Source organism: Trichoplusia ni, chromosome 9, assembly GCF_003590095.1.
Source record: "Trichoplusia ni isolate ovarian cell line Hi5 chromosome 9, tn1, whole genome shotgun sequence".
Classification (NCBI taxonomy): domain Eukaryota; kingdom Metazoa; phylum Arthropoda; class Insecta; order Lepidoptera; family Noctuidae; genus Trichoplusia; species Trichoplusia ni.
In genome coordinates this window covers 9271052-9291023 of record NC_039486.1, presented here as the reverse complement: position 1 = coordinate 9291023, position 19972 = coordinate 9271052, and positions in this window count along the sequence as shown.

Here is a 19972-nt window from a genome sequence, read left to right as displayed (position 1 = left end):
CGTTATTTAAGTTAGCCCTTGTTAAAATAGCAATCCTTGGAAATTTAGTTCCGTAACTTACTTGAGTAACATCTTCCTCACGAATGAATTCGTATTACTGACCCACAGAACATCTGATACAAATTTATTTGTATTAGAGTAAGCACTTTTTGGGTTTTTATGCATGTTTTACAAACCGACGGGTCCGTTCGCGAGCCTTTTGTTTTATTAATGGCGGGTCTAAATAATATACCTGCCACTGCGTATAAGGATATCCTTCAGTGAGATTTGAGAATATAATAAAATTAAATGAATCTCGGATGTTTTGTTTCACTTAAGTGTACTGCGTAAGGTTCTTGAATGGTTCATCCTTTTCTGTTTATTGTTCGAATGTATTATTGGACTGCTTGTTTGGACTGTAAATCCGCTTTTAGGTTATGTGCTTTAACATTCCTGTAGGGATTTAGGAAGTGGTTTTCCAGAATATGCTAGATCGGTTACTCTAAGATGTTTAGATTTTGTGAAACGTATATTATAATATGGATGTTTATAATCAAGTTTCTTTGACACGTCTTCCATTTGAGGGATCGGAGACGTAAACATAACTGGCTACGTGCAGGTCGGACTCGCATCACTTATTTTGTGTATTGCCTATAGATTGTACAGAGCGCCTAATTTATTTGAACCAAGAAATATATTACCGTAATAATCGTTGCTTTACTTCGATCTGTAGAAATTTCAACCGCCTAACTTTCACGGTACATAAGAGATAAGATTCTACCTTTTTGGTAAGGATACCCAAAACCACAGTATTGCCCGTAAGCGTCGATATGTGTCTGCTTTGTCTTTGCCTTGGTGACATACATACAACTAGCCCATGTGTTGTATGTTACGGGCTACACGGTATGTATATTGAACAACTGTTCACATGCACAAATACTTAATAGGTTGTATAAGAATGAGCGGTTCAAGGAGTCCAATATTTTAAATCCTATTAATATAATAAACGCGAAAGTTTGTATGCATGAATGTATTGATGTTTGTTCCTCTTTTAAGCAAAAACTGCTTAACGGATTAGACGAAGCATTATGACATAGGATAGTTTTTATCCCGCAGACGGGCATGCAGTCCCGCGGTGTCGCCCGCGGGACTTCAACTAGTCGTTAATATTTCCAATACCTCATTTGTACATAATATATACGAGCAGAAAATAAAAAAAATGTGATACAGATGTGATAAGGTTGAGGTTGAGGAAGCCACCACGCCGAACCCACTGTGCAGAAAGTGTCGCGGGATCGATCCCTGCGTAAAACAAGGGTTTGTGTGATTCATGAATGCTTGTCCTAAGTTTGGGTGTCTTTGTGCATGTAACTTGAATGTTTTTCAAATTCCCGCGACACAAGGATTAACTTCCTTAATACTTGCCTTTTAAATAAATTATTTAGTTATTTTAGAAAAATAACTACCAAATTTATTGGTTTGTAAATACGGAGAATCGGGACTTTCGAAAAGGAACTCTTATGAGTAAACGATTAAAGAGAAAGAGAAAAATCAGTAATAAAATGTAAAGTGCACCCGGACTTTGTTTATCCATAACAAAGCAATATCTCGTATGCATACCCAGAACTCATACTTGTTAAAAATATTCCGTAGCGAGTTCCTTTCTTAGTATTTCAGAATTTTTTACATATTTTTTTTATTAAATTTACCTTTGAAAGGAAATATTGTAACTGCAGCATCTATTGCAGTACGTAAAAGTTAGTTTTTAGACTTCCGTACTCAAAGGATAAGTACACAACCCTATAACTATTTTTTGCCTGTTCGCCTGTCTGTCACCGGATTCTCTAGAACCTTGCTAGAGCCATAGCTAGAGACTTGAGATTTAGACTGATGATGTATTTCTGTTCCCGCTATATCTACAGAAAAATAAATGTTGAGCTTAATGCTGCTTAATATTGCTTATAATACGATGGGTAACAATTATAGTTATGTACTTGTTTTTCGTAAGCCTGTTTGTATGAAACCCTTAGCACCGCGAGTAAAAATCGCACTGGACCATTTTTTTTATTTGTATATCCATATAGTAACATTATAAATAAATAAAATAAAATAAATATATTACATAATCACTAGTATTTGGATTGTACGAATCTAAATACACGTGTTAATACACGAGTGTGTTTTGTACTCTACTATTTTTGCTCTAGGCAGTCTGATTGCCGCAACCAGACCTCGGTTGTCGGTTGAACTTATGACTACATTTAAGCCTACGCATTAGGCAGCAGGCAATCTAGAGGCTGAAACAACCACAAAGCGCCAGCATGCAGACATTCCATCGTATCACCACTTCAAAAAGTGTTATTATTTTAATGGTGAAAGCGTGACAGCGCACTACATGACAAAGAACAGCGTCCCGTCTCTCTCTCTTTGATAATTTCTGTAATATTATATTACAGATTTTATTCGGATATTATAGAGAGACCGTTTTGATCGTCCGTCTGATCGATGACGTCCATATCATTAGATAGTCCCATACTAGAATGACATCCGGTGACTTAAATATTTTTGCTGCGACAATTTAGTCTGCAGGCAAGTCGCCTAGTGCGTGGACTTAGAAAATTTGTGTATACTCTATACGAATTAATATTAATATTTACATTTGTGGTCAGAGAGATGGTAATTGCGGTAAACATGTACTGTATCTGAACCACTCCGAGCTAGTTTTGATATCTTTGTGGTAACATGCAAGCTACATCCGAATGCAGGTTGACTTTAGCTAACACTAAAATTATGAAATTACATAAGACTTGGATAGCAATATTTCCTATACTGATATTTTCTGTATAGAAAAATACAGATGTAATAGCGTAAAAATAAAAAGAAAATCTATCTCACGAATCGCCCGTACATTAAAATCTAATACTAAAATCAATAAACCGATCACAAAAGCTTCTATCAGAACACAAAACCACATTCTCTCGTTCTGGTTCATCTTACACCCGGTGGATTCACCTCACATTTGCGGATGTAATGGGCGGCGAAATAAATTCTTCAAGATTTATCACGTATACCATTATTATTCTACTAGTAGCAAAAGTTCTGGGTGTGTCAAAACAATACTGAAGTTAACACGAACTCTTAAAAATGTCGGTCAATGTTTCCCTTTTTAGGGTCACGGGCTGTTTCGGTGAGGGTTTTGGGCCTAAGGATTGTTTTGTGGGATTTAACCTGCCTTTATACATTTTTACACACTCGTAACCCAAAGAGGGTTATTATAATGTCTTATTTTGGTATGGAGCTTTGGTACTATGATTTATATTACCAATACAACGTATGTGTGAGATTTGAGATGAGAAATACATTTTTAAGTCTGTTTATTCCGAAAGTTTAACATACTATGTCTTTTTTTAAAGTTATTTTATTTCATTTAATGCTTAAAACAGTTGTCTATCGATTTTTGTATGACATTTTAATTCCTTAGTAGAAAACCATGAATTTTATTAATGGAGTTCTACTTTATGAAACTCGCAAGTATAAAATAGTTTTAAAATCATAGCCGACTTTATTTTCGTGAAAGTTCATATTTTATATCGTGATTAGTCCTGCCAAGTAAAAAGTGTAATATTTCCATTATTTATTAAAATTTACCTTAAACTTTAAGGAGTTATTGTGGTTATTATAGCCTCGTGACACGAAGACCAGTAAGGGGTTACTTTGCTTACCTACTAAGTAAAATCGTAACTATCTTAATTATTTTAAACGACGTTTGAAACTTAGTCATTTGGTTTTAGTTTTCAGTCAAGGTAAAATTATCGTTTCGATTTACATTTACAGTAGTATCGGTAGGAAACTTAGGAAAAAAATGTTAAGTGGATTTTAAAACGCAAAATATTCAAATGTTATTTTTTGTTATTCATAAACTTGTAAATTTAAACACAAATATTTGATTATTAGACACAAGAACCCTGTTTTTGTAAAGGGGTAATAGTTATGAACAAATGCAAATGCGGATAACCCGTCTCCTTTTCGCGTAGATGCAGGAGGAGGGTAGTGGTTGATTCCTACTGGCTAAACCTAAACCGACTTGCCACGTCATTTGCACTTTCATATAACGGTAACATAACGGTTTGGACCGCGTGCTTGCAAACACACTACTATGAGGTAGCAGTAATACATGAGGGTAACACCAAGAGAGACGAAACAGTTATAAGAGTAATACCAGTAGATCATGCAGCAGTCAGTAGTAAGTCCATCGGGGTGGTACTAGGGAATATAATAGCTGTAGTAGTCATGGGGGACGAGGAGAGGGGCTACCAGTTGTTCATAAGGGTGATATCGTGAGACCAGGTGGCAGTAATATATAGGGTGGCAAGGGGCAAAGGTATATGAAATCATGAAGGTGGTACCAGATGATCAGATAGTATGAGTACACGTCGCTTGTATTGGATGACGTATCTTGAGGAGACACCATTGATGTTCTCAATTTTTGTATGTTAGTCTGTGTTGTTGTCGAAGTTTACCGGGTCAGCTAGCATACAATAAGTTATAATTACATTTGTACAATTTGCATCATCAATAATTATATAACGAACGATGAAACGAACTTGCCAGTACTGTTTGCACATTATTCATTATAACATAAAAGCTCCAAATAGAGGTAATTTAATCACACTTATTGGGTATCATTGGTGAATTCTCTTGCGTCGTTTATTCGCATATATAATTTCGAAAATGTGGGCTTTATGTGATATGTTACATTGCCAGCGGCATATATTCTGCTTGCATCTATTTTTGTATCATAATCCTTATTGATATTAATATATTGCGTAATGAAGTTCATTTAATTGGAATTACAATAAAAGTGAAAGATTGAGTAATTCAGGTTGCAGCGTCCAAGAAAGTAAATTAATTATGGGCTAATTGGAAATCAAATGTAAATTCTTGTAATAATGATACACAATATTTTTTTTTAAGTTTAAACAATTGTAGCAATGATTATTTCACTTAATTCTTTACAAATATATTTAATTACTCTCTTAGTCTGAAACATAAAACTATATTAGACAAAATCTTAAACAGTACTAAAAAATTAAAGCTAGTACGTCCTCCAAAACCTAAGTCGCTTACTTTACGACCGAATTCTAAACCTGACTGATACACTCGTAAGTCATAAAATCTTATATATTTATGTTCTCACTTTGACTTCAAACTGCAAAGTGGACTGACTTTAACGCCTTAAGTGACTTTTCAGTATTCGGGGATTAATGAGAAACCAATGAGGTTTATCGAAAATTAACAAAAAATCTCCGCCACTAAAAACTTTAAATTGATACAACTTTTAAATGGCTCGGATGATTCATATCATTTTTGATAATGCCTCTAAAATCTAAACCTAAATTAAAAGGCATTCTGAAATTAAGTTTAAATCGAATCACTTATTCGATATGATTTATTGAGCGACTTTTTAATTAATTTGAGATGTTTTTAATGAATACTGAGAAATTAAAAAAAAATAAAAGCTGCAAATACCAATTAAATGTGACGTTGTCACAATCCAACATTCCAGCCGCGCTATCCGAACCAACTTAGTTTCTTCAGAGAATAAAGTTAACTAACTTAATTTATAGCAAATGAATTCCAAAGTTTTGATCTAAAATTAATTAATTGGAACTAAAATTGAAGTCATCTATCTTAACGGCAAGATAACCGCATAGTATGAGGTAAAAGTTGAAGCTAAGTTCAACGTGCATTTAAATAAGAGAGGTCTCGATGTCTAGAAGCCGTACGTTATTGTGATGCAACGAGAGCCTCTAGAACAAACAGTTCTAGTTTCTAGTCTACTTTCCAGTCAACCTATTGAAACTCTCAGCCAAAATCAATATAAAATAAATGTTATTTGACTTCTTAGAATTGGTTTCTCTGCTATGTGCGTCACCACAGAGGGGTTTTAGGTTTCTTCGTAAGCACTTAGTTCGATTCAATTTCCTGAAAGTATCTATAATGTGGGGACCAGTTGCCGGTGTGACTAAAGAGTTACTGCGGCCGGTCGTACGATGAAATAAAGTTTATTTATTTATTATAGCGTGTGAGTAAATTAGATTAATAGTTTAAATGTAGATGAAGCTTAGGTTGTAGGTGTTGCTTGTGGTTGTGTGGGAATAAAGGCAGATAAATTGAAAAAAAAAATACGCGACTGCTTCATGTTATGATTCTAGTGTTCAGACATTAGTGAATTGTAAATCAAATGACCCTAACTATAGCCTTCTTGAAAAATAATTGAGGGTATCAATTAACATCCAGTATTTTTAGCTTTCGACAAAGAAGTAATCATATTTTGTTTTCATTTGCGTATTATATAGTGAGTAAGAAAGTAATTATAATCTTAATCAATATTACTAATTTTAATAGAACTGCTTTGTGTCTCTCCATTTTTTATGCCTAAACCACCCTATTGAAAATAATGAAATTTGACATGGTATGAGGACTTTTTGTTACGAAAACCAGAAAACAAATGAGCGAAGCCACGGGTAGAACGTGTCAAAACAGTATTTGCTTCATATTTTCGTAAAAACCATGCATCAGAGTAAATCTACGTTACAAGTCAACTCTTCAAGGAAGACATTCCTTAATATAAAACAGCTCCTTTGCACCAGTTACGTTGAACAACTCATAATTTAATATTCACCCACGTCACGCTACATAAAAATATGCTCGTTTGTCATGAATATAAAAATGTCTTCTCCAATTTAATATGCCTTGACTGGTGTGTTTTTGTTTCATCATATGGGGCTTGTGCATACACGGTACCGTTTGGAAAATAAGAAAAACAAAACGTAATACCGAAAGCTGTATTAACTTTGTGTGGAACAGACGTTTTATAAATAAAGTTTTTATTTATGATGGATTATGGTGTCACTTTGCGTAATTGCACTGTATAATGTTAGACGCGCGTTTATGAATACTCTTTGGTAAGCACTTACATTGACTTTTTCTTTCAGTTCCAAGTCACACAAGAGGGTATTTCTATTTCCTCTAATTTAACATTAAGATGATCATCCTAGCCGTTTACAAGGAGCGACTGAATATCGATTATTTGACATCCTCAACCCAGTTACCTAGGCAACACGATACCACTTAGACTGGTTATAAGACCTTCTAGCATCTGAATATCCGAAACGTTAAATGTGTCAAAAACAGTCGGGCCCTACTATTTAACGTGCTTTCCGAAACAATTATTAACTACTGCATCAAGTGTAGTTTAACCTGTGAACCATCTACGTGTGCAGTTGTAGCCCATCAAACAAGTAATTCTACACAACCCCCGAATATTTAGATACTTTTTCAGTTCTTTTTATGCCTGTAAAAATATTCAAAATTACCATTTTGATCTATGAACCCGCGACGTCATTCAAATTGGTTCTCGAGACGTCATTTGTTTTTTTTGCTTTTCTGACTTCCTCACCGCATCGGAAGACGTTGCCAGACTGTGCGACGTTGCCATGGCGACATACAAATGAGGACGTGAAGGGACACGTAATCTCTTTGCGACAAGTCACCAAAGAGGTTGGGAATTTCCTAATATGCGTTCGTAGTTTTGCATCCTAACCGTACAGGACGAGGAGAATAATATTAAAAAGAAAAATTTATACCATTTAGATATTTCGTATGCGTTCTGCAGCTAATAATCTAATGGATGTGTACACAATGACGGTACGAAGTACGAAAAGACATGTTTTTTTTATCGCATACATTTCTACAATAAAAGTTAAATTGCAATCTTTCTTTATTCTTTATTCATGATCAAAAATCTTTGCGCCACTGAAATTTATTTAAAAAAATGCTTTTGTAAAATCACAGAGGTAAAAATAATAAAGTAAGTTTCACACAGATAGCGACCATGAAGGAAGAGAAACGATTCAGTTAAAAGTTTCTATAGCAAAATAAATAAGCTATATTACAACACAATTTATAAAATAAAAAGCAAGCCACTCTCCTTTAGGCCCGCTGCAGACTGCGAGCCTCTAATATCTCACATTTACCAACTCACATAAAAAGGTTCGTGTGGCCGTAAGGGCGGCTTATTAAATAAGTATGGCGGAACTGCCACATCCGTAAAAAGAAACGCATGTTGAAAACAATTTTCGTGTAAAGGAAATGTAAAAGTTTTAGGAGAAAAAAGTATTAGCAGTATACTGTGTCAATTACTTTATCGTAATGAAAACTTATGATTTACTTATAATTGGGTTGTTCGCGAATTTCCGCACACGTGAATTTATTCGCTTAACGCCTCTTTTTAATCATATCATTTTTTCATACCGCTATCTCGTAAAAAACGTAGGACGTCGTCTTTGAGTAAAGTATGTTCTTTGCAAAAATATAATATTATATTCCAGTCCGGTTCTTAGATCAGCATTCCAATCATTTAGTCAGAAAACCAATTCCGTCGAATAGCTACTGTATACTTATTAACTGGGATCGGGGTGAGTTACGAAAACTTCCTTTATTTTACCTTCACTCGTATTTTCTTCGACAATCAAGTGACGGGTTTGCGGTAATATGGCCCAAACAAGTTCGCACAAGTAATAAAAGAGCTCGAACTTTGAATAACGACTGACGGGTTGAAGTTGATTTGATTTGTTTTCTGAACACTTACGATCACATTTTAAGTTTTTTAATATTAAAGTTCAAGGGCTTCCAATATATTCTATGTACTTCATTTTCAATTTTCTGATATACGAAAGGATAATAAACGAGAAAGCAGCAAAATTGAATACGAGAACTTGTGAAATTAAATTGGACTGAATGATTGCTTCTCAAGATCTTGTTATTGCAAACAATTAGCAAAATAAAATAATTCAAATCTCAGACACGACTCGAACCTGCGACTCCCGGCCACACGCTAGTGCTTAACTTAGCTCAGTTGGTGATGAGGTCAATGACCAAGAATTTGAATTTATTCATTGCATCGTGACACGTCTCATGGCGGACGACCTATCATCTTTCTTCTTTTGTTTTCTGATATTACTTTTTTAATAAAACGCAACTATTAAATTTAATAAATACAACGATAAGACGCGTTTAAAACTCTTATTTGGGGGTTCTAATGTGAAATTGAATGAATCAGGAAAACAAAAGGGTTACGTACATACATTATTATTTAAAACTAAATCCTTTTCCCACAAATCCCGACTGTCATACTAGCAGTTATCAATCGTCATGAAATTAAAATTCATTCTGATCCGATTCAAATGGCTATTGAAAGGGGTTATTCAAAACTTTGCATATTTTTCTTCAATATATGCGCTCAACTGAGTAATGTTTATTGATAGTATTGTCAACACACTCTGTTGGTTAAGAGCGAATCAATCTGAATACCATGAATTGGAATTTAATCAAAGCAGGCAAATATTGATGGTACGTGCACCGGGTGAACTTAGTGGGACCGATGTATAATCTAGTTAAACTACTGGAGATCTACCGGTTCTATCTATCTGGGATCAACTATAATAGAAATAGTTCTTTTTCTCGTCGCATTGTGGAATATTGTTCTGCTAGTGATGCGCTTATAAAATTTTCTTATTCCATTCATGAATGTTGCGTATTATGTTCGTTCGAAGAAGGTGCTTATAGAATGCAATTTTTTCTTGTGTTTAGAAGAAAAATGTTGAGAAATTGTAGTTACGTTTAATTTAAGTAAGAGTGTTATTTACCACATTAAATTAAATTTTATTTCTGGAAATCTTAGGAGTTTATATAACGAATTATAAGACAATTTCATTTCGTTTTCCGATAGAAATTGTTTATAATTCAACCATAACACTTTTGCAGATAATCTTACATAGAGACCTCCTCTTCAGTAAAAAAACTAATTATTTCATTTACATCATCTTATCTCGATATAATATATTTTATCTAATATACTAAATACATAGAAAACATAATTTGATATTGCATACAACTGGCAAAAATCGTTAACCGACGGGAAAGTCACCGACTAAGTAAGCAAGCAGGTGACATCTACTAATACCCATAATTTGACTCACAAGCATGTTTACATAACGCAAAATTCTACAACTATAACCGAACTTACTCGGAGTACTTATTAGATAACTGTTATAAAACACAGTAACTAGTTCTTTAATTCTTTAAGACTTTCCTTATAGCGCAATCTTCTTAGCCATTAAGATTACGAGCGAGTAAAAATCATCTACCGGTAGGAATTCCAGGATATAACTATTTTTACTGCTTATTTGACCTGTTATACATTTACGGCTGTGTTTATGAAGGATTATACGAGTATGTTAGCAGCATCGTTAACCGCTGAGAATTGCAAGAGAATTAATACAAGTATTATTTTCTTGTGACGGTAAACGGTTATGTACTTTATGAAACCTTCAGGCACGGTTTGCAGGTATATGCAAGTGTTTGTGTTGTTATTTTTACAGTGGGTTGGGTTCTTGAAGAAATAAATTGAGTCCGAGTTGACAGGAAATTTTCATTTATTGAACATTGCTTCTAAAATACCTCTTGAATCTTACAAATTGCACATATTCTTACAAACAATACTTCCGCAAGACAATCGCCGGATTGTTGCGCAATACTAACCAGAAATAACAATTTTAAAGCCTTTTATAGTCGCTTCTACTTTTATTTTATTTTTACTGACATACGAATAAAAAACATGACAACTAAAGAACAATTTCAAATTTATAAACTTAAAACTAAACTACAAAAATGAGGTTCAATATAATGAGGTTGAGTATGCTGTCAATTGATCAATTTCAACAGTTTGCCTCTCATATCAATATGAATGGCAATAATATTTACTGTGTAAAATGATATTCGATTCTCATTTTTAAAATATTATTTAAACTATAACCGTATATTTAAGTAAATCATGTGTTTTGAAAGGTAGAGTAAATATTTTTCGTATCCGCAACAACATATCGTAAAACTGTGTTTCCTCGTCCGTTCCAGTTGTTTATACCTGATCCTTACCTAATAATATTAATTCCCGAAGGCTGTCCTCAAACTTGGGGAGTTTCGGATCTCAAGATGAGTTCATCGTGTTAAAGTTTAAACAGCGCTGTAGCTTTGCCGTAAACTTTTTCACCCAACTTTGGCTTATGTATTGTTTCCGTACTTATTAATACATTCTCTTACAGATTGGAACCGACGGAGGAAGAGAGTGCTGCTCATGCCGTTTTCAAAGAAGCCTACAACTACGGATTAAAATTCCCAAAAAAATGCAAAGAAAAGTACCACTTGTGTCCATTCAGCGCGTCTCTACTATTCGATTTAATCAGATATTTATTACACCATCCTTAATGTACCAGTGTAGATATTTTAGTATAAATTGAAGCGATTTAGCACGTTTTTATCTCGGATAGGGCAAATCACTTACAATTTATCTTTGGTTGATTTATAAAATGAGTGTGCAGCTTACAGCTGACTCTATAATCTTTTAGAACCATAATGGACGCAAAATTTCACGTTTTTTCTATAACATGACTACGATAGACCATGTATTTGTTTTTTAGTTTTAGATTTGTGTGAATAGGTACGGCTGAGCAAATATCGCAATATAAAAATAAAGTGAAATGAAAATTGGAAAACTCACCGTTAATTACGAGCGGGTTTGTTGCGTTGGGATATGTTACTACCTTTTATGACGACTGTCAAAGGATCCATTTCACCCGAGCGTACCTATAAAATATTTGCCGCAACTCAAAACGCCTTCATTATTTCCCATCGTTACGAACAATAATAATACAGGGAAACAAAAGAAATGAAGTAAAATGCGTGAAACAAATTCAAAAAGAGAGCTATTATTCGTTTCAGCAAACAAAAACAACTCAATACCAATTATGAATATTTTTCAAGAACTCACTGCAGTTGCAATAGAGCTACTTATGACGTCATTAGCAAACTCCAGACTGGCAGTTTGAAGATCACTCTACATACATACGCCAGCCGACGACTGAGTCGCTTGTTTGAAGTTTGTATTTATCTTTATTTGATAAGCGCCGTTATCGCGCGCTGGTAACTTTGCTCTTCGTAATGAAGGTTCTCGGTGCACTTATTAAGGGCCTGACTCTGTAACATTCCTTTTCAAAAATCAGAAGCACCTTGCTCTATTGAATGTTTATTCAAATGTCATTTCTGGAAACAATAATTTTATATCGAGAAACAGTGTCAGCACTACTACTGACAATTTCATATGTTAATGAAAAGTAATTTCCTAGTATGTTCTATCAAATTTGTTACCATAAATATTGGTTCTTAGTACAATTTTATGAACCGTTAGTAATAATAATCCCCTTGTTTTTCTTGTTATGTTATTGATTTCTAAATAAATTAGACTAGTCAACTTCCAATAAAGAATATTTAATAAATTCTTGTTTCATTTAAAACAACCAAAAATACTTCCCAGACTTATTTCCCAGGTTTATTTTTTTATTTCAATTTCAATATGTGTTTATATAAAAACACACACCAATAAGATTTACCTTTTTAAATCCCCTTCGCAATTTTAGTGCCAGTAGGAGATAAGAATTAGTGCTGTTTATATGATATTTTTATGAATTAAAACACTATAAATTTTAGTGCTGCAATAAAACGTCTTTTTTCTACGATCAAAGGTATTACCGGGCTAAGCTATCTTTACTAAGGGATGTAAATTTTAATATGCTAATTTTTATCAAGGAAAACGTTCACGTTAATGACCTAAAGCGAAATTTATGATACATTGGTTCCATCTTCTCTATTATAGAATAAAAGATTTATCATTTTCGCGAATTGTTTTCATTTTATTGACCTATCTAGATATATCTTAGCCCAAATGGAAACCTGAAGGTTTTTTTGAAATTGCAACTCCCAACGTACCCAGATGTAGTTAAAAAGGGAAGTTAAGGAAGATGTTTTTATTTAAATATCTTGTTTCTCCATATAAAGCTGGAAGGCGTAAGTAAGCTTCTAAATGTTTCTCTTGCTGAAAAACATTGCTCGCTTTAAATCTCTGTTCACTCAGATGTAGTCGTTTATTGTCTAAAAGTGACTTAAATCATTCTTTTGTCAAGGATGATAATTAATAGTCTCGATAACTGCTAGGCTATTTTCGTCGATCAGAGGGACCTGTACTGTATTGAATTAGTTAATATAGTCAAAGCGATGAGCAATCGCACGAAAGTCACATTACAGGTAAATGCTCTGTAATATCACCACCATTGGTCGATTTTCTCCTATCGACCATGGAAAACATCGAATTATTATCTGCTTCAACTTCATCAACAACTAGACAACAAATCTTCAAATACAAAATGTATAAAAACGACTTAGCAATAGGAGCGGCGATTGTAAATTCAGTAACAGATTAAATCATTAATGAGCGATCGTATACCCCTCTTTTGTTTTGTAGAAACTTGCGTAACCCATCCTATATTATAGTGAACAATGTGTTGTAATAATTTACCTATTAGTTGTCTTAAATGAATATCCAAGATTACTTCATTGTTCGCTTAAAGCCCGGGTTATACTAGACTGCTTGCGCCTCGGAACAAAGGCCATAGATTAAGCTGCGGTCCACAATGTACGGAGGGTTTTTAACAAAGAGGTTTATTCAGTAATATATAAACATACTTATACTTGAGTTTCAAGATATGACTCGAGAAGCAAGTTTTTTGTATGCTTATTTTATGCTGGCAGTATCTTTGGTATATATATTTTGAGTTTTTATGCGAAAATTTGTGAGGTAAATCTGAAATCTTTGTAAATAAGATCTTTGTGTTGACTATCCTGTTGGTCTAGTTGTTAGTGGCGCTGTGTCACCCAGGTCAAATGATTGTGTGATGAGCTCGATTCGGTATCTGAAAGTAATTTATCGAAATTATAGAAGTACATTACCAGCTGTCCCAGCGAACTATGTACCGCCTAACAGTCGACGATCACAGTGGAGACAAAATATTAAGGGTAGTTATACATGTTAGCCAATTCTCAGACCTACTGAATACGCAAATACAATTTGGTAACAATCGGTAAAGCCGTTTCGGAGGAGTACGGTAACTAACATCGTGACAGTATCAGTTGTGTAGTACTCACAATTCAAGTTTTGCTTAGTTTGAGACTAGATGGCGTTATGTGAAAGTTGTAGACTAAGTATTATATTATATTACAAAACTAGCTGCTATAGACGTCACTTCTTATACCGGCGGCGTCTCGCTTTCCCAGTTTTACTTTTCATTTTGTCCCCAAGATTTGGAACGACATATACGAGGGCTCTAGAATACCTTCACAATACAAGTACGTTTTATTGTTCATTAATTGGATATTAGTCAGGGCGCAATGAGCAAGATATGAGATTTGGTATATCAATGGGTGTAGGTAATGGCGGTCTTTTATGTACTCACTACAAAAACATCGTATTAGGAAAATAACTGGCTAAATGTGAGTCGAACTAGCACGATAAGAGTTCTGTACTCCGTTAAACCGTTCAGTAGCAGTATGAGTCGGACTCGTGGCATTGAGGATTTTTACAGATAGACTGAAGAAAACAGAAATTAAAAAAATCATCCCATACCATCTAGCTTAAGCCTCATTTACAATTATTATTTTTTTGTTAAATCAACAGCAGGAATAGGTAATCAGTAAATAATACAAACGTTAAGGTGTTTTTAGAACATAGCCTGATGACAGACGTATAGACAGCGAAGTCTTAGTAACAAGATCTAGCTTTACTTTTTCAGTAAGGAACCTAGAAAATAAGAAAGATATCTGTATTGCTTTGTTATACACGTAAATATAATAAATTGAAGTTCCTCGCCGCAGAGAGACCTAAACAAACAATGGCAACAAAATTGATGTTTCTTTTTAGGATTTTATTGTGTAAGACGTAATTCAATCGCAATTGGTTATTTGACAAAACAACTAGATAGATTTCCAAAAAACATGGGTCATGTATTTTTTCTTTAGTCGATTTACAAAAAATGAACAAAACATTAAGTTTAAATCTTGTGTGACATCACTTAGGTACCATATTAACCATCACGAACTTATTGTATTTTTTTGTCAATACCTTATTATCAAAAGCATTTTTACTAAAAAGTACTTAACACGAACTTTTTAAAGTTAAAAAGTGTATAGGAGTGGATCGAAGCAACATTTGTTTTAAAGTATTACGATAAGATATAGGTGACTGTACTTTATAGAATCGGTTTCAAAGAAAGAAGAAAAGTCGTATAATTCCCCAAGAACCAAGTGCTTATACTTTTTACAATAAAAAATTGCCAGTAAACTTGAAAACTTGGGTGAAATTCCGTTTTCTGTTCCCGAGCCAGTTAGATACTTTGAAAATAAATTATAATAGTTTGGTGCGCTTAGAACATAAACTATCGGAACCGATGTTAAAATATTTTTCCGACATTTTTTCCTAAGAATTGTTTACAGTGATTATAATATTTGAAAGGAGTGCAGCCATGTTTTCTTTCTTTTACGCAACGAAGTGATGGCACGTGTTTTTGTCTTGTGAGAATAACATCAATGATTGTTATGGTTTTGTTGACATTACTTAAAAAAAATGCAGTTCTAGAAATGACACATATTTTTGCTTTGTACATCTATTAATTGTGATAATTGTTTCGACATAAAACACTGGCAAAACATCAAAAAATCTTGATTTACGGACTGAGAATAAAACAATTTACCTAGTCAATATAACTGTGTTTCAAGCTACAAGAAATATCGGATGACTTAAAAACTTCTTCCAACAAGCAAAATCGGTACAAAATAGGTACTATTGGTTTCTTATACCAACTATTCCTAGCTTTAAAACCCATAAATACTAATCTGTACCAAGCTCGTGACGTTACCATAAGCTTTTAAGGCAAGAAAGAAATAAGACCGGGTATTGTAGGCTATATAGTGCCATCTCGCTTCCACGATGGGTAAATTCCTTCTCTGAGAGCACGTAGTAAAAGTCTGAAGGAAAGTTAACGAAAATAGGCGGGACCTCATTAGCCATTTCCCTGCATCCAATCACCATTCCTTTGTTTTAGTTTCGCAAACTATCGGCAGCTGCGGGCTCAAAATAGTTTTAATTACTCCATAATAGTTACAAAGAAACTTTGCTTAACAACCAATGTGCGTAACCAATACTACGGTAATTAGCTAATAGTGAAGTAAAGTTTTTGTGATGAAGGGTTATGTATTTTTTAATGATTTACGGGTATTTTTCGTTTTCCGTCTCATAACTGTTATAATAGTCTTCGTATTAATAACTCAATTGAATCATTCGAATACTTGAAGCACAATGGCAATGTATAGATATAATTTTCCCAATATTATATTTTTAACGATTCTTGCGTTAATGATTTTTGTCTGTGTGTTGTCACAAACATTCAAGTCACATGCACTGTATCATAACAAGCATTTGTGCAACACAGAAACACTTATCCTACGTAAGGATCGAATTGTTTATATACCTAATGTTCAATAAAATTTGAATCTATTATTTCACAATATTAAAACAAAAGATAATCATAAAATATGATTGAAATAAACCTTAAGACATTCAATAGCCAAGCTAATTACTTTATAAAAATGTAAATTAAAGTTCATTTTGTTATGAAATTAATAAGTTTCCAAAGTCTTAATTAGCATGAGAAGGCACTAAATGAAGTCGGCGAAAATCACTCGTTCACTAAAACGGTTAATGCCGCCAGCACTTTGTTAACTCGAAATAAGTTTAGAAAATTTATTTTAGAAACAGGCTTTAGGCAAGTATTACAAGCTAAGCACTAATTACAGTTTGAGAAAATCTTACCGCTTCTGAGTAGAATTTTGGTATTAAAAAACTAAGTGATTGTTGAGGTAGACACAAACAGAGACTTGTAGATTTTAGCGTAGGATCCCATGTGATATTGTAGCTACATTATCTTATATACTGTTATGGTTTTTTCTAAATGAAAATTGGAGAAAAAATACTTTGAATTCACCAAGTAAAACAAGTTCAAGAAATACAAATTGGTTTAAGAGATTTTTTTACTACTTTATTCAATCCTTGTGTCGCTTTTTCAGAAACATTTAAATCATCCTAATGGGAGATTGATCCCGTAACACGTTGCGCCAAGTGGGTTTGACATGGTGACTTGACTTCCATTCGGGTAACCATGCATTGCTCGCTACACATCTTGTTAAACCCGTAGCCTTATGAACTAATTCTCTCATTAAGTTGTCATTATATAGAATACTTATTAAATGTATATAATATTAAATAGAAAAAATAATTAAGCTTTCAAGACTGGTAAATACTAGGTACAACTTCTATAATTAATTGTACCAATTATTTCTCGTGACTTTCAAACATAAGAGACCAGACGTTAGTCATCGGTTAACAATTAGAAACAGAACTTATATTTATTTCGTAATAGTTTTACCATTGTTTACTAAAAGCTTTGATAATGTCCTTCAGAATCAAAATTGTTAGTTTCTGTATACAAGATACAAAATTGAGGAATCTTATGTAACAACATAATACCATTTTAAAACACCAAAAAATGTCGATCATATATTTTCAGGAGTTGTGTAATGTCTGTGGTGATACTGAGAATACTAAATGAATTATAAATTACGTCATCATTAACAACAGAAGTCAATATATCACAAAACAGTCCTACGTAACAATACCAAGCGACAATGTATATCGCTCTCCATTTTTATCACACAAGGCAAAAGGAAAAAATGGCAGAAAAATACATGCAATAAAAATCCGTCAGCCCTATAAATGCCACGTATAGAGAATCCTCGAGTTTATAACGGAAACCTATGGACATGATATAAAGGTTCAGGCCTAAGACATGGTCTCGAGGATATAGCAAATGGAAATGTATGTTGGTCCGGACATAGCGTACTAAAGGACGGCTATGGATGGATAAATGTTGATCTCCGTTCCAATATTTTGTATGTTGTGTTTGCTTAGCAAGAATGGTAGAAGTTTGTAGACATTTATTCGATTTCATCAAATTAATATTGTAAAGGCTAGATTTGTGAATGTGTGTTTGTTTTTTCATTTTTTATAAGCCGGACCAATCTTGATGATTTGTTATATTATAACGAAGCTGCTAAGTAAAGTGCGAGTCGGAGTCATTACAATGAGGGGTCGGTAGACACGAGATAAAGGCAAACAAAACGGGTAGGTCACAAATATTGAGGGTCGGAACCTTAAATTTATTTCTCATCTCCAAATTTATGACCGTAACGACGGCCGATTATCCTTGTTTTCTTTCGTATTTAGTATTTGTCGTTGTAGTTTATACAGCTTGGTGACAGACGAACGGGCAGACAGCGGAGCCTAAGTAACAGGGTTCTGTTTTTACAGTGAACCCTAAAACTGAAGATAAGTACCACTTGCTAAAATCTTAGTAAGTACGAAATGGGCTTAGTTTCAAAAGAGTTTTAGTTTTAAAATTCTTGGAATCGGGTCTGTTAAAAACCATTATCTGGAAAAGGTTTTAGTTATTGAATAACTCAATTTTATGTTAACATCTCAAGTTTTTAAGAACAATTTTTGGGCATTAAACCCATTTGTCAACAACGATAAAATGAATTTATGAAACATTAAATACTACGAAGAAATAAAACAAACCTGGTTAAGAGCGTGTCAGACTCGAGACGGTGAGGTTTTCGGGCCAAAACGAATGCGAAAATCAAATTTGAAAACAAATGATGATGAACGTTGCTTGCAACGCGGCAACAGTATAGTACAGCCGATTGGTACGGCTTAGTATAGAAAATACTGTCAAAACTAAATAAAATTTGTTTTATGTATTCATTAAATTTAAATTTGAAATAGTAGAAAAAAAAGCAATGAAATTATTGACTAGGATAAAATATTCAAATTGTTAGTAGGAAGGTAATAAAAAAAATATATACCTAATATACAAACCTTATAAAAACTTCTCAAATAAATACTTGTTTATACAATAACAATATTCTTAATAACAAGTCAAAGAAAGTGACAGCTGTACTAGCTCTTATGCACATTTTTGCCCCGCAAATGTCTTACTCGTGACTCAAAATGAGGGGGACATCCCATGATACTCACAGAAAGTAGCTTTAGCTATCGCTCCTTGTCTTTACTTGTTAGGAACGTAAACCTAGGTCATAAACATCTAATTTGAAACAAATTAATTCAATATGTTATTTGGGGACCACTCGGCTACCCGTGCAGTCAAGAATAAAGGTGGTGGTCCTAATATAACTACCCTGGGGTATCCTAATATAGGCCCATTACTTTGACATGAAATATTGTGATCTTAGTCCATTTTTATAAAGACCTGATAAGCAAGGTTTTTCTACACAAATGTGTTGGCCTCGATCACACCCATAACCACAAAAATTAATAAAATAATTTATATTAATTTAAATCGCGGTCTTCACCGCAGGGCCATGTATGAAATTTTATAAATTTACATTTAAGCAGTATTTAATTGACTATAAATAAATTCATTATCCAGGTTCATGTAATTGTCAATTTGATAGAAAAGTGTGGTTAGTTGTGATTTTATGGAACAAAACTTGGTCAAATGTGAGTTAACTTTATTTTATAATAAAACTTGAACTATTTAGTATTACACTACAGTAAAACAAATAATAATGTAGTAGCAAAAATATATAAAAGCTTTTATACAAAAATCAATTAACACAGCTCAGCGTGACCGAAAATATACTGATCCAACTTTAAATGATAAAAAAGGAATAAAAATAGAGTGTTAGCATTAATTGGTAGTGTAGGAAGGTATTAAAGTATGTAATGGTTATTTTACTCCTACGCTCAAACAAAAGTAAAAATAAGAGGAAATTTAGCAACAATCGTGAACAAATTAAATATTAAATTGGATCAGTAATTTGACGATGAAATTAGGCAGCCTATTATAATAATAAATTTTACACGATAGACAAAAGTAAGTGAAATTATAGAACGTTATTCAAACATGTCTGA